The sequence below is a fragment of the Macaca nemestrina genome, chromosome 2 (assembly GCF_043159975.1).
Source record: "Macaca nemestrina isolate mMacNem1 chromosome 2, mMacNem.hap1, whole genome shotgun sequence".
Classification (NCBI taxonomy): Eukaryota; Metazoa; Chordata; class Mammalia; order Primates; family Cercopithecidae; genus Macaca; species Macaca nemestrina.
Genome location: NC_092126.1, coordinates 40,426,957 through 40,441,636, shown reverse-complemented (window position 1 = coordinate 40,441,636; position 14,680 = coordinate 40,426,957). Strand labels below are relative to the sequence as shown.

At 37.1% G+C, this 14,680-nt stretch overlaps 1 pseudogene; it reads right to left on the bottom strand.

Moving 5' to 3' along the window:
- Nucleotides 1–10,098: 10,098 nt before the first annotated feature.
- LOC105469930 (heat shock cognate 71 kDa protein-like) lies at nt 10,099–12,017 on the bottom strand (annotated as a pseudogene).
- Between the last annotated feature and the right edge of the window lie 2,663 nt (nt 12,018–14,680).

Genomic DNA, 14,680 nt, shown 5'->3' with positions numbered 1-14,680 from the left:
AAATCATCCCAAAAAAGTTTCATGAAATGTGATACTACCTCCAGAAATGTGATAGTCATGTTTGTCAGACAGAACATGCCTCCCAAGTCACTGTAAATAACTGAAGAGCTAAGTAGAAGCACAGTCTCATTAGGTCTATCAATAGATCATTGGTCTTTTTGATCTCTGTGTGTATGCTAAGGAAAGGGTAAGTGCGTCTTCTTTTCATCTTTTCCATCACACTTTAAAGGGCTGCCATAATGTTCCCACCAACTGAATCATTTTCGTTTCCAACTCTAATCAATTTGTGAATAAATATCTTTTGGAGATGAGCTGCTTTAAATGATGGCTGCCTTTCCACCTTTAATCTATGATACTATAGTTCTCTTGAGAGAAAATAGCTCCTTGTGTCTTTATTCTCTCTTTGAGTTCATATTTGCAGCACACCTCTTTTATTAGTACCTAGAGATGGCTTTAGTAGGTGAATAAAAGGTTGCACAAGTTTTGCAAAAATAAGAGGCTATTCACCCTTGCTACCTTTAATCTCCTGCATTCTCCCGTTAATGAGTATAAATTATCGAAGCTATTTCTCAAAAAGTCTTTATGTAGTACAATACCACTGGCAGATCACCCTCAGGAAGGGCTTTTTGTAAATTTCATAATTAGTGGTATTATCTTTAATCTTTTGTGGTGTGAAAATCAAGGACAACATGAAACTTAATACAAAGTCAGAAACTGACTATTTTGGTAAATTCTAGGTGATAAAAATAAAGGTTTGCATCAAATCTTCTTTTAGATAGTAATAAAGGTTCTAAAAGTACAAGACATGTAGATAAACCCCTTGACACAATTTCTTCTACAAATTGTTTAGCTGCTTTGATCAGATGAAATCTAATTGATCCTCTGTCCTAAATTCAAAAGAACCAAGAGCAGGCATTTCTGGAAAGGTCTGAATATATTAAACTAATTGCTCCTAATGAAGCATTTTTCTCTGGAGCCCTCTTACGTTAGTTTTCGAAATATATTAATGTCAAATTTCCAAGTTCAACTTATCAAATTGAGTCAACATAGTTACCCCTCTTCCCTATCAAAATCCTAAAAGTATATTAAAATGCAAAAACAGAAACAAACAAAAATGCCTGTGACAACTTTGGGAAATGATATGGAGCATCATACATAGGCTGAGAACTTTGAAGATCTTCAATTTTTGAAAAATAGAAAACAAATTGGATAAAACTAATAGAAAAGTCAATCAATGCTTAAAAAGTCCAGATACCTGCATCAGCCAAAGAGAAGTCAGTTGACCTATTTCTCCAATTGAGTACTGGGAAAACCGAAAGCTGGAGCAAGAGGGATTAGGACATTGTTTGGAGGCAGTTGCTAGGAGAATGGTCAGCTCTCCAACCTTCCCCAACACACACACACACACACACACACACACACACACACACACACACACACAGGCTGGCTGTTGGCTTCAATCCCTGGTCTCACTTGGTAGCAGACTCGCTAAGTAAAATGGAAGATTTTTCTCACAGTCGTTTCAACATTGACAATAGGTCTAAAGAAGGAAGGGTAGGGCTATGGTTTATTTTAGACATTCTAACAATAATGGCAAAACCAGTCAACCAAACAAACAAAATCTGACAGAGCAGTAAAGCTCCTGAAGACCATTTTACATCACCTGTTATACTTGCTACTGGTAATTATGCATTTAATAAGACCCAGGCATATTTTAGATGCCACCAGCAGAAGTCAGAGGAATGATCAAGAAGGAGACCGCAGTAAAGAATGTTCAAGAAGGGGACCTTGGGAAATGCATCAAAATCTGAACACAAGGCGGCTGGCCACCATTGGAACTCAGTCTTCCATTGGGTCTGATGATGCCAGGGAAGTTGGGCTTTTATTTTACAGGTGAATCTGTAGAAACTGTGGCCATGCATAAGGAGTGGGCTGTGGACTTCTGGTCTCCCCCAGGGCCTGGAATCATAAAGGAAAACCTGTCTGAATGCTTATCTTTCCCTATCATTCACAATGATAGCAAACCCCTTGCAGTTTTCTGTGATGATACAAATTCAAAAATGTGGTTATATTCCAGGGTGTGGTATGACTGTCTATTGACCAAAAGAGACCATTAATTTTTGGAATGATAGAAATGTTCTTTATCTTAATCTGGGTATTAGCTACATGATTATATATACAGATACATTTGTTGAGCTATACACTTAAAATTTATTCATTTATGTAAAACAGAGAATACATATGCTATTCATAGAATAAGTAATATAAATGCTTTTTCAGAAAACTGTAAATTACCAAAATTTACCCAAGAAAACATAGAATAGCCTGGAAGAACACAAACATGAATTTTTTAAAAGTAAAAGATTTACCCCTGTATATACTGGGGCCAGAATTATTATTATCTAGGTTTTAACACAAACTTCAAAATCCAGATAATTCCTACATTGCTTAAATTCTTGTCCTACAGGGAAAACTTAGAAATGTCCTCAAGCTCTTCTTTCAGGGATAATCCAAATTCCAAAATACAGTAAGAGTGTATTCTCAACATTAAACTAGAGATTGATTCACTTTTATTTCCCTTTTGAATATAAGTGTAGAAATCATAAGTAAAGAAGGACTGGGTAAAATTCTAGCAATTTGTTAAAATAACAATTTAATATTACCCAATAGATTTATTTAGAAAATACAAGAAAAGCTCAATATTAGATAAATTAATAATATAATCCAGGATGTTAATTTATTTTAGAATTAAATAATGGATTTGAGGGAAATATATGATCACAAATAAAGATGCTTAAAGAAGCAATTTTACAAAATCCAATGCTCATTCCTGATCTAAGAAAAAATAGTATGTTAAGAATAGGAAAGACTGTTATTTTCTTTTAATAACTGTCTTCTTTTTTTTTTTTGAAGATGTAATATACAAACATGGCCTAAAATTCTAAAGATACAAAAGGGTAAACAGTGGAAAGTAAGTTTCTTCCACCCTATTGGCCAGTTAGTTACTCAGTTTACACAGTCTATAGCTTCCTAATCACATGATTCTGCAGCTTCTTGCTTTCACCTATCAATGTATCTTGGTAACAAAAACATATCGGTATATATAAAATGGCCGCATTTTTAAATGGCTCTAATAGTTCAGTGTTTGGAAGTGCAAAAATTTATTTAATCAGTCTTCTAAGAGTAGGGTTTTTTTTTTCCATTACTTTTTGCTAGTTCACATAATACCTAAGTAAATATCTTTGAAATGAGTGTTTGTGCACTTGGAGGACATTTCTAAATGTAAGATTGGTAACCCAAAAACCAAAAAACAAATCTAAATGTAAGATTGGTAACCCCCCCCCCCAAAAAAAGTAGAATGCTTCTACTTTTGAGAGATTTTACTGAATTTTTCTTCTCATTGTTATTGTACTAATTTGTAATCTTCCATCAATGAATGATACTGGACTTTTGAATTTTATGGTAACGTGGCTAACTAGGTTTTTTTACCCGCACTCTCAACAAAAAACTACATAAAATGATAGATAAAATATCAGAAAACATTTTAAATGCACTGGTAAACTAACAAGGAAGCAAGAGGGAATATCTCTCCTTTTTGTTAACCATAATTTTTTACCTAAATTCTAACTACCCAGGCAGATCAAAATATCTTAAGCTGGAGAATTGATTTTTAAGTGACCTTGGGTGGGTAATGCCCCTAAGTGCCTGGAAAAGGGTAAGCATAAATCTTTTTGGCAAGAAAAAAATCCCACAAAAATACATAATAAGGCCAACATACAAGTTGTGACAGGAAATCAGGAAGGTTAGTTACATAAAGAGTACGTTTACAAGAATGGCCCTATAAAACAAAACTATAAATCAGTTTCACATATTCCAGTATAACATGTATGTACAAATCCTAAGTGAAATGGGTAGACCAAATTCTAACAAAATAATATTTAATTTAGATAATGATTTAAAATAATATGCTACTATTAATTTATTCACCTTCAGAGTAACATATGAAGAAAATAAACACACAAGGAAACAATAGATATGAATGAAACTAATAGAGACAGAAAATAAAATATTCATGCATATTACATTTAAAGAGATAAAAGCCAAGCTTGAAAACGTAAGTATGAAATAAGAACTCATAAGTAATGACCAACAAATTCAGAAAAGAACCAAATTTAACTTATAAAAATGAAAACTATCAATGAAATTGAAAACGTAATGGACAAATTTATTAATAGATTAAAACTTTGGCTGATAAGGATGTATCAATGTAAGTTTATCAATTGTAACACTCTGGTGGGGAATGTTGATATTGGCAGAAGCTATGCATGTGCGAGAGAAGGGGGCATATGAGATATTGCTGTACCTTACTCTCAATTTTGCTGTGACTCAAAAACTTACCTAAAACCATGGTCTTTGGGAAATAGATTAGAGACTTTTACTTATCATGTTTTCATGTATTTAAAAGACAACTTACCAAGTAAAGTAAAAATAGTAAATGTGGAGTTTAAAACATATGTAGAAGTGAAATGTTAACAATAATCCAAAGAGCAGAAGGGAGAACTGGAACATACTGTGATAAGATTCTAACAGTACTGTATAGAAAGTGGCATAATATTATTTGAAGGTTGGGTGTGATAAATTAATTATGCAATTTGTAACTCTTGAACAACCTCTAAAAAGAAAACAGTAAAGCGAATAAGCCAATAGTGGGGACACAATGGAACACTTAAAAAATTCAGTTAATTCGGCCGGGCGCTGTGGCTCATGACTGTAATCCCAGCACTTTGGGAGGCCAAGGTGGGCAGATCACCTGAGGTCAGGAGTTCGAGACCAGCCTGACCAACATGGAGAACCCCCATCTCTTCTAAAGATACAAAATTAGCTGGGTGTGGTGGTGTGTGCCTGTAATCCCAGCCATTCGGGAGGCTGAGTCAGGAGAATCGCTGGAATCCAGGAGGCAGAGGTTGCGCCATTGCACTCAAGCCTGGGCAACAAGAGCAAAACTCTGTCTCTAAATAAATAAATAAATAAATAATCAGTTAATTCAAGAGGAGAAATGTAATAAAGAAGAGATAGAATGTTTTTCCATATGTCTGTGTCCTCTCTTATTTCCTCGAGCAGTGGTTTGTAGTTCGCCTTGAAGAGGTCCTTCACATCCCTTGTAAGTTGTATTCCTAGGTATTTTATTCTCTTAGTAGCAATTGTGAATGGGAGTTCACTCATGATTTGGCTCTCTGTCTGTTATTGGTGTATAAGAATGCTTGTGATTTTTGTACATTGATTTTGTATCCTGAGACTTTGCTGAAGTTGCTTATCAGCTTAAGATTTTGGGTTGAGATGATGGGGTTTTCTAAATATACAATCATGTCATCTGCAAACAGAGACAATTTGACTTCCTCTCTTCCTATTTGAATACCTTTATTTCTTTCTCTTGCCTGATTGCCCTGGCCAGAACTTCCAACACTATGTTGAATAGGAGTGGTGAGAGAGAGCATCCTTGTCTTGTGCCGGTTTTCAAAGGGAATGCTTCCAGTTTTTGCCCATTCAGTATGATATCAGCTGTGGGTTTGTCATAAATAGCTCTTATTATTTTGAGATATGGCCCATCGATACCTAGTTTATTGAGAGTTCTTAGCATGAAGGGGTGTTGAACTTTGTCACAGGCCTTTTCTGCATCTATTGAGATAATCATGTGATTTTTGTCATTCGTTCTGTTTATGTGATGGATTACATTTATTGGTTTGCATATGTTGAACCAGCCTTGCATCCCAGGTATGAAGCTGACTTGATCTTGGTGGATAAGCTGTTTGATGTGCTGCTGGGTTTGGTTTGCCAGAATTTTACTGAGAATTTTTGCAGTGATGTTCATCAGGGATATTGGCCTGAAAGTTTCCTTTTTTGTTGTTTATCTGCCAGGTTTGGGTATCAGGATGATGTTGGCCTCATAAAGTGAGTTAGGGAGGATTCCCTCTTTTTCTGTTGTTTGGAATTGTTTCAGAAGGAATGGTACCAGCTCCTCTTTGTACCTGCAGTAGAATTTGGCTGTGAATCCATCTGGTTCTGGACTTTTTTTGGTTGGTATGCTATTAATTACCGCCTCAATTTCAGAACGTGTTATTGGTCTATTCAGGTATTTGATTTCTTCCTGGTTTAGACTTGGGAGCATGTATGTGTCCAGGAATATATCCATTTCTTCTAGGTTTTCTAGTTTATTTGCATAGAAGTGTTTATAGTATTCTCTGTTGATAGTTTGTATTTCTGGGGGATCAGTGGTGATATCCCCTATATCATTTTTTATTGCGTCTATTTGATTCTTCTCTCTTTTCTTCTTTATTATTCTGGCTAGTGGTCTATTTTGTTGATCTTCTCAAAAAAAACAGCTCCTTGATTCATTGAGTTTTTGAAGGGTTTTTTGTGTCTCTACCTCCTTCAGTTCTGCTCCGATCTTAGTTATTTCTTGTCTTCTGCTAGACTTGAATTTGTTTGCTGTTGCTTCTCTAGTTCTTTTAATTTCAATGTGAGAGTGTCAATTTTGGATCTTTCCTGCTTTCTCTTTTGGGCATTTAGTGCTATAAATTTTCCTCTACATGCTGCTTTAAATGTGTCCCAGAGATTCTGGTACATTGTGACTTCGTTCTCATTGGTTTCAAAGAACATCTTTATTTCTGCCTTCATTTCATTATTTACCCAGTAGTCATTCAGGAGCAGGTTGTTTAGTTTCCATGTAGTTGTGCAGCTTTGAGTAAGTTTCACATTCCATGCTCATGGATAGGAAGAATCAATATCATGAAAATGGCCACACTGCCCAAAGTAATTTATAGATTCAATGCTTTACCCATCAAGCTACCACTGACTTTCTTCACAGAATTGGAAAAAATGACTTTAAACTTCATATGGAACCAAAAAAAGAGCTCGCATAGCCAAGACAATCCTAAGCAAAAAGAACAAAGCTGGAGGCATCATGCTGCCTGACTTCAAACTATACTACAAGGCTACAGTAACCAAAACAGCATTGCACTGGTACCAAAACAGATATATAGACCAATGGAACAGAACAGAGGCATCAGAAATAACACCACACATAATAACCATCTGATCTTTGACAAACCTGACACAAACAAGCAATAGGGAAAAGATTCCCTATTTAATAAATGGTGTTGGGAAAGCTAGCTAGCCATATGCAGAAAACCGAAACTGGACCCATTTCTTACACCTTATACAAAAATCAACTTAAGATGGATTAAAGACTTAAACATAAGACCTCAAATCATAAAAATCCTAGAAGAAAACTTGGGCAATATCATTCAGGACATAGACATGGGCAAAGACTACATGTCTAAAACACCAAAAGCAATGGCAACAAAAGACAAAATTGACAAATGGGATCTATTAAACTAAAGAACTTCTGCACAGCAAAAGAAACTATCATCAGAGCGAATAGACAACCTACAGAATGGGAGAAAATTTTTGCAATCTACCCATTAGACAAAGGGCTAATATCCAGAATCTACAAAGGACTTAAACAAATTTACAAGAAAAAAAAAAACCCATCAGAAAGTGGGCAAAGGATATGAAGAGACACTTCCCAAAAGAAGACATTTTTGCAGCCCACAAACATAGGAAAAAATGCTCATCATCAGTGGTCATTAGAGAAACGCAAATCAAAACCACAATGAGATACCATCTCATGCCAGTTAGAATGGTGATCATTAAAAAGTCAGGAAACAACAGATGCTGGAGAAGATGTGGGGAAATAGGAATGCTTTTACACTATTGGTGGGAGTGTAAATTAGTTCAACCATTGTGGAAGACAGTGTGGGGATTCCTCAAGGATCTAGAACCAGAGATAACATTTGACTCAGCAATCTCATTACTGGGTATATACCCAAAGGATTATAAATCATTCTATTATAAAGACACATGCATACATATGTTGATTGTGGCACTATTTACAATAGCAAAGACTTGGAGCCAACCCAAATGTCCATCAATACTAGACTGGATAAAGAAAATGTGGCACATATACACCATGGAATACTATGCAGTCATAAAAAGGATGAGTTCATGTCGTTTGCAGCGACATGGATGAAGCTGGAAACCATCATTCTCAGCAAACTATCACAGAACAGAAAACCCAACACCGCATGTTCTCACTCATAAGTGGGAGTTGAACAAGGAGAACACATGGACACAGGGAGGGGAACTTCAAGTGGTGGGGGGCTAGTGGAGGGATAGCATTAGGAGAAATACCTAATGTAGGTGATGGGTTGAATGGTGCAGCAAACCACCATGGCACGTGTATACTTATGTAACAAAACTGCACGGTTTCACAAATACCCCAGTACTTAAAGTATAATTACAAAAAAAAAAAAAAAAAAAAAAAAAAGAAAAAAAAAAAGAAAAAAAGGAAGAGATAGAAAGGAAAGAAATAGCAAGGTGGTAAATTAAACCTAATGATATTGAAAACTTCATTAACTGTAAATAATCTAAAGACTTGAATTAAAACACAAAGATTGTCACACTGGACAAAAAAACAAGACCAATATATATGCTGCCCTGCCTATAAGAAATCTACTTTAAGTATAATGACACAAATAACAGTAAAAGGATAAAAACATATACTATGCAAAAATTAATTATAAGAAAGCTGAAGTGGCTCTATTAGTATCAAACAAAGTAGATTTCAAACAAATACTATCACCAGAGATAAAGAGGACCATTTCATATTAACAAAGGGGTCAATTTGTTGAAAAAAAGTAATTATCCTACCCATGTATAAACACAATAGGAGAGGTTCAAAATATATAAAGAAAATATATAAAAGAAATAGACAAATCACAATTAAAGTCTGACACTCCCTCTTTCAGCAATTAATAGAACAGGTAGATGTAGACAGTGAATAAGTAAGAATATAGAATACTTGAATGACAGTTGATCCAATTAATATTTGTAAAACACTCAATAGCAGCAGAATACTGATTCCTTATAAGTTAACATTGAACATGCAATAGGAGAGACCGTATCCTAGGCTATAGAACCACTTACAATCATACATAATAAATTATCTTACATAAATGAAATTGAATTAGAAATCAATAACATAAAGCTATTTCATTCTCAGCCTATGATGTCAGTGTAGGACAGGTGAAAATGCTGGCTTTACATTACCACCCAGTAATAACAAGACATCCCTTCCCCTTTCCTCCAAATTGGTGTAAGAGGAGGCTGAGTGAGAAGCTAAATTTTTTGTTTTTTGACAGTTAAAAAATGTTTAATTGACACTGAGATACAGTGTGATGTTTCAATATATATATACATTGTGTAATGATCAAATCAGGGTAATTAGCATATCTATAATCTCAAACATTTATTCATTTATTTGTGGTGAGAACATGTAAAATCTTCTTTTCTGGCTACCTTTAAATGATCTGTAGTCAACCTACTATATAATAAAACACTAGAACTTATTCCTTCTATCTAATTGTAACTTTATACTCGTTGACAAACCTCTCCCTGTTCCCTCATTCCCCCTTTTCCATCCTCTGGTGACCACTATTCTACTCTCTGCTTCTATGACATTAACTTTTGTAGGTTCTATGGATGAGTGAGATCGTGCAGCATTTGTCTTCCGTGTCTTAGATTCATTTAGCATTATGTCCTCGAAGTTCATCTGTGTTTCTGTGAATAATAGCATTTCATTCTTTTTTATAGTTGAATAGTGTTCAATTGTGTGTATATATCACTTTTTTTTAGCCATTTGTCTATAGATAAACATTTAGGTTGAGTCCATCTCTTGGCTATTGTGAATACTGCTGTAATAAACATGGGAATGCAAGTTTCTCTTTGTTTTATTTTTAATGTTGCCAATTTTAAATAGTTTTATTTAAGACAGTACATTTTCCACTTATAATACAGTGTTTATAAAGTGCAATGTTATTTCCTTCCCCTGTGCATATGTGCCATATTCAAGTGTTGAAAATGCCCAGTAACTTACTATAGCAGCTGAACTTTTTAAAACTGCCACAGAATTTGCTACAAATTTAGGTCCTTCAATGTTTTAAATGTGTGGAACAATGTTGCATCTATACTTGGGTTGGCTTAATCAACCTCTTCAAGAGTAGACCCCAAGGAAGCACCACCAGAGTGAGAAGCTCCACCACCAGGAAATCCCCCAGGCATTCCTCCTGGCATGCCTCCTGCACTCTGGTACAGCTTGGTGTTGATGGGGTTGCAGACTTTCTCCAGCTCTTTCTGCTGATGTTCAGATTCTTCCTTCTTGGCAGCCTGATTCTTACCGAGCCGGTTGATAATTTCATTACACTTGTCCAGAATCTGCTGTTTGTCATCATCATTAGTCTTGCCCTGAAGTTTCTCATCTTTGACAGTCGCTTTCATGTTGAATGCATAGGACTCAAGTGAATTCTTGGATGACACTTTGTTCCTCTGCTTCTCATCTTCAACTTTGTACCTCTCAGCTTCCTGGACCATACGTTCAATGTCTTCCTTGCTCAAACGGTACTTGTCATTAGTGATAGTAATCTTGTTCTCTTTTCCTGTACTCTTGTCCACAGCAGAGACACTGAGGATGCCATTAGCATCAATGTCAAAAGTGACTTCAATTTGAGGAACACCTCGGGGTGCAGGAGGTATGCCTGTGAGTTCAAACTTGCCAAGCAGTTGTTATCCTTGGTCATGGCACACTCACCTTCATAAAACTGAATAAGCACACCAGGCTGGTTGTCAGAATAGGTAGTGAAGGTCTGTGTCTGCTTGGTAGGAATGGTAGTATTGCGCTTGATGAGGATAGTCATGACTCCACCAGCAGCTTCAATACCAAGGGAAAGAGGAGTGACATCCAAGACCAGCAAATCTTGAACATTTGCAGACTTGTCTCCAGACAGGATGGCTGCCTGGACAGCTGCACCATAAGCGATGGCTTCATCAGGGTTGATGCTCTTATTCAGTTCTTTTCCATTGAAGAAGTCTTGGAGAAGCTTCTGAATCTTGGGGATACAAGTAGAACCACCAACCAGGACAATGGCATGAATCTGTGACTTGTCTAGTTTGGCATCTAGAAGGACTTTCTCTATGGGGTCCAGGATGCCACGCAATAGGTCAGCATTCTTTTCTTCAAATCAGGCATGGGTAATGGAGGTATAGAAGTTGATTCCTTCATAGAGAGAATTGATCTCAATACTGGCCAGGGTGCTGGAAGAGAGAGTATGCTTAGCTCATTCACAAGCAGAACGGAGGAATCTTACAGCTCTCTTATTCTCACTGATGTCCTTATGCTTGTGCTTGAACTCAGCAATAAAATGGTTGACCATTCAGTTGTCAAAATCTCCACACAAGTGGGTGTCTCTGGCTGTAGATTTAACCTCAAAGATTCCATCCTCAGTAGTGTGGATTGACACATCGAAAGTGTCACCTCCCAGGTCAAAGATCAACACGTTTCTTTTCATTCCAACCTTTTTGTCTAAGCCGTAAGCAATAGCAGCTGCAGTTGGCTCATTAATAATTCTAAGTACATTGAGACCAGCAATAGTTCCAGCATCTTCGGTAGCCTGACACTGAAAGTCATTAAAGTAACAGCATTGGTAACAGTCTTCCCAAGGTTGACTTCCGCAATTTCCTTCATCTTTGTCAGAACCATAGAGGGTACCTCCTCTGGATAGAAGCTTTTGGTCTCTCCCTTGTATTCTACTTGGACCTTGGACCTGCCAGCATCATTCAACACCATGAAGGGCCAATGCTTCATATCAGACTGGACAACAGCATCATCAAATCTGCGTCCAATCAGATGTTTGGAATCACAAACGTTTGGTGTGTTGATGGGGTTCATTGCAACTTGATTCTTTATGGCATCACCAGTCAATCATTCAGTGTCCAGCGACATAGCTTGGAGTGGTTCGGTTTTCCTGATCATTGGCAATTATCTCTATTTTTCTGTCCTGGAAAACACCCACACAAGAATAGGTGGTGCCAAGATAAATACCAACTGCAGGTCCCTTCGACATGGTTGCTGGCATGTAGGCCTGGCTCCAACAAAGAAGAAAGCCACAGGAACCCCAAGAACTGCAGGTGAGTTCAATCGCAGGTTTCTCTTTGACATACTGATTTCAAGTCCTTTGGATAAATACTCAGTAGTGAAATTGCTGGATCATATGGTAACTATTTTTAAATGTTTTGGGAAACTTTATACTATTTTCCATAATAGTCGTACTAATTTACATTTCCACCAATAGTGTATAAGAATTTTCCTTTCTAGCAGCTGGGTACAGTGATGTGGGCCTATAGTCTCACTTACTTAGGAGGCTAAGGCAGGAGGATAGTTTGAGCCTAGGACTTTGAGGCCAACCTGGGCAATATGGTGAGACATTACCTTTAAAAAAAAAAGTGTTTAAAAAGATGAGTTCCCTTTTCTCTGCATCTTTGTCAGCAGTTTTACTTTTCATCTTTTAGATAACAGCCATTCTAATTGAGGTGAGGTGATATCTCATTGTGATTTTGATTTGCATTTCCCTGATGATTAGCGATGTTGAGCATTTTGTCATTTACCTGGTGATTTGTATGTCTTATTTTGAGAAATGTCTATTCAGGTCTTTTGTTTATTTAAAAATCTGATTTTTTGTGGGTTTTCTTTTTTTTGGTATTGAGTTGTTTGAATTCCTTATGTATTCTAAATATTAGTCCCTTGTCAGATGGAAAGTTTGTGAATATTTTTTCCCATTCTTAAGATTGTCTCTTCACTCTGTTGATTGTTTCCTTTGCTATGCAGAAGCTTTTTGGTTTGCCCCATTTGTCTATTTTGCTTTTGTTGCCTGTGATTCTGAGGTCCTATCCAAAAAATTCTTGCCCAGACCAATTCCATGAAGTGTCTCCCCTGTGTTTTCTTCTAGTAGTTTACAGTTTTGGGTCTTACATTTCAGTCTTTAATCCATTTTGAGTTTTTTTAATATGGTGAAAGATAGAGGTCTTTCATTTTTCCACATGTGAATATTCAGTTTTCCCAGCACCACTTATTGAAGAGACTGTCCCTTTCCTCATGTGTGTTCTTGACACCTTTGTTGACAATCAATGGACTGTAAATGTGTGGATTTATTTCTGGATTTCTTTCTGCTCCGTTGGTCTATGTGTCTGTTTTCATGCCAGTGCCATGCCAATTGGGTTATTATAGCCTTGTAGTGTATTTTGAAGTCAGTGTGATGTCTCCAGCTTTATTCTTTTTGCTCAGGATTGCTTTGGCTATTTGATGCCTTTAGTGGTTCCATGCGAATTTTAGAATTGTTCTTATATTTCTATGAAGAATGTCATTAATATTTTGATAGGAAATGTGTTGAATCTATACATCATTATGGGTAGTATGGACTTTTTAACAATATTGATTATTCCAGTCCATAAACACAGATATCTTTCAATTTATTTGTGCCATCTTGAATTTCTTTCATCAATGTTTTATAGTTTTTATAGCAGGTATCTTTCACCTCTTTGGTTAAATTTATTCCTAGGGTTTCTTTTTTGGTAGCTATTATAAATAGGACTGCTTTCTTGATTCCTTTTTAGATAGTGTGCTATTGGCATATAGAACTACTACTGATTTTTGTATGTTGATTTTGTGTCTTGAAACTTTACTGAATTCATTTATTAGTTTTTGGATCTGGGTCACATTGATGAAAGAGGTGGGTTCCAATGGTCTTGGGTAGCTCTGCCCCTGTGGCTTTGCAGGGTACAGCCTCCTTCCTGACTGCTTTCACAGGCTAGTGTTGTGTCTGCAACTTTTTCAGGCTCACAGTGCAAGCTGTCAGTGGATCTACCATGCTGGGGTGCACAGGATAGTGGCCCTCTTCTCACAGCTCCACAAGGCAGCACCTCAGTGGGGACTCTGTGTGGGAGCTTGTACCCCATATTTCCTTTCTGCAGTGCCCTAGCAGAGGGTCTTCATGAGTGCCCCACCCCTGCAGCAACCTTCTGCCTGAACAACCAGGCATTTCCATACATCCTCTGAAACCTAGGCAAAGATTCCCAAACCTTAATTTTTGACTTCTGTGTACCTGCAGGCTCAACACCATGTGGAAACTGCCAAGACTTTGAGCTTGCACCCTCCAAATCCATGGCTTGAGCTGTACCTTGGCCCCTTTTAGTCACAGCTGGAGTGGCTGGGACGCAAGGTACCAAGTCCCTAGGCTGCACACAACAGACAGACCCTGGGACTGGCCCACAAAACCATTTTTTCCTCCTACATCTCTGGACCTGTGATGGGAGGGACTTTCACAAAGGTGTCTGACATGCCCTGGAGACATTTTCCCTATTTTCTTGGTGATTAACGTTCAGCTCCTTGTTACTTAGGCAAATATCTGCAGCCAGCTTGAAATTCTCCTCAGAAAATGGGATCTTTTTTTCCTGTTGCATTGTCAAGCTGCAAATTTTCTGAACTTTTATGCTTTGTTTCCCTTTTAAAACTGAATGCCTTTAACAGCACCCAAGTCATCTCTTGAATGCTTTGCTGTTTAGAAATTTCTTCTGCCAGATACCCGAAATCATCTCTCTCAAGTTCAAAGTTCCACAAATCTCTAGGGCAGTGGCAAAATGCCACCAGTCTCTTTGCTAAAACATAACAAGAGTCACCTTTGCTCCAGTTCCAAACAAGTTCCTTATCTCCATCTGAGACCACCTCATCCTG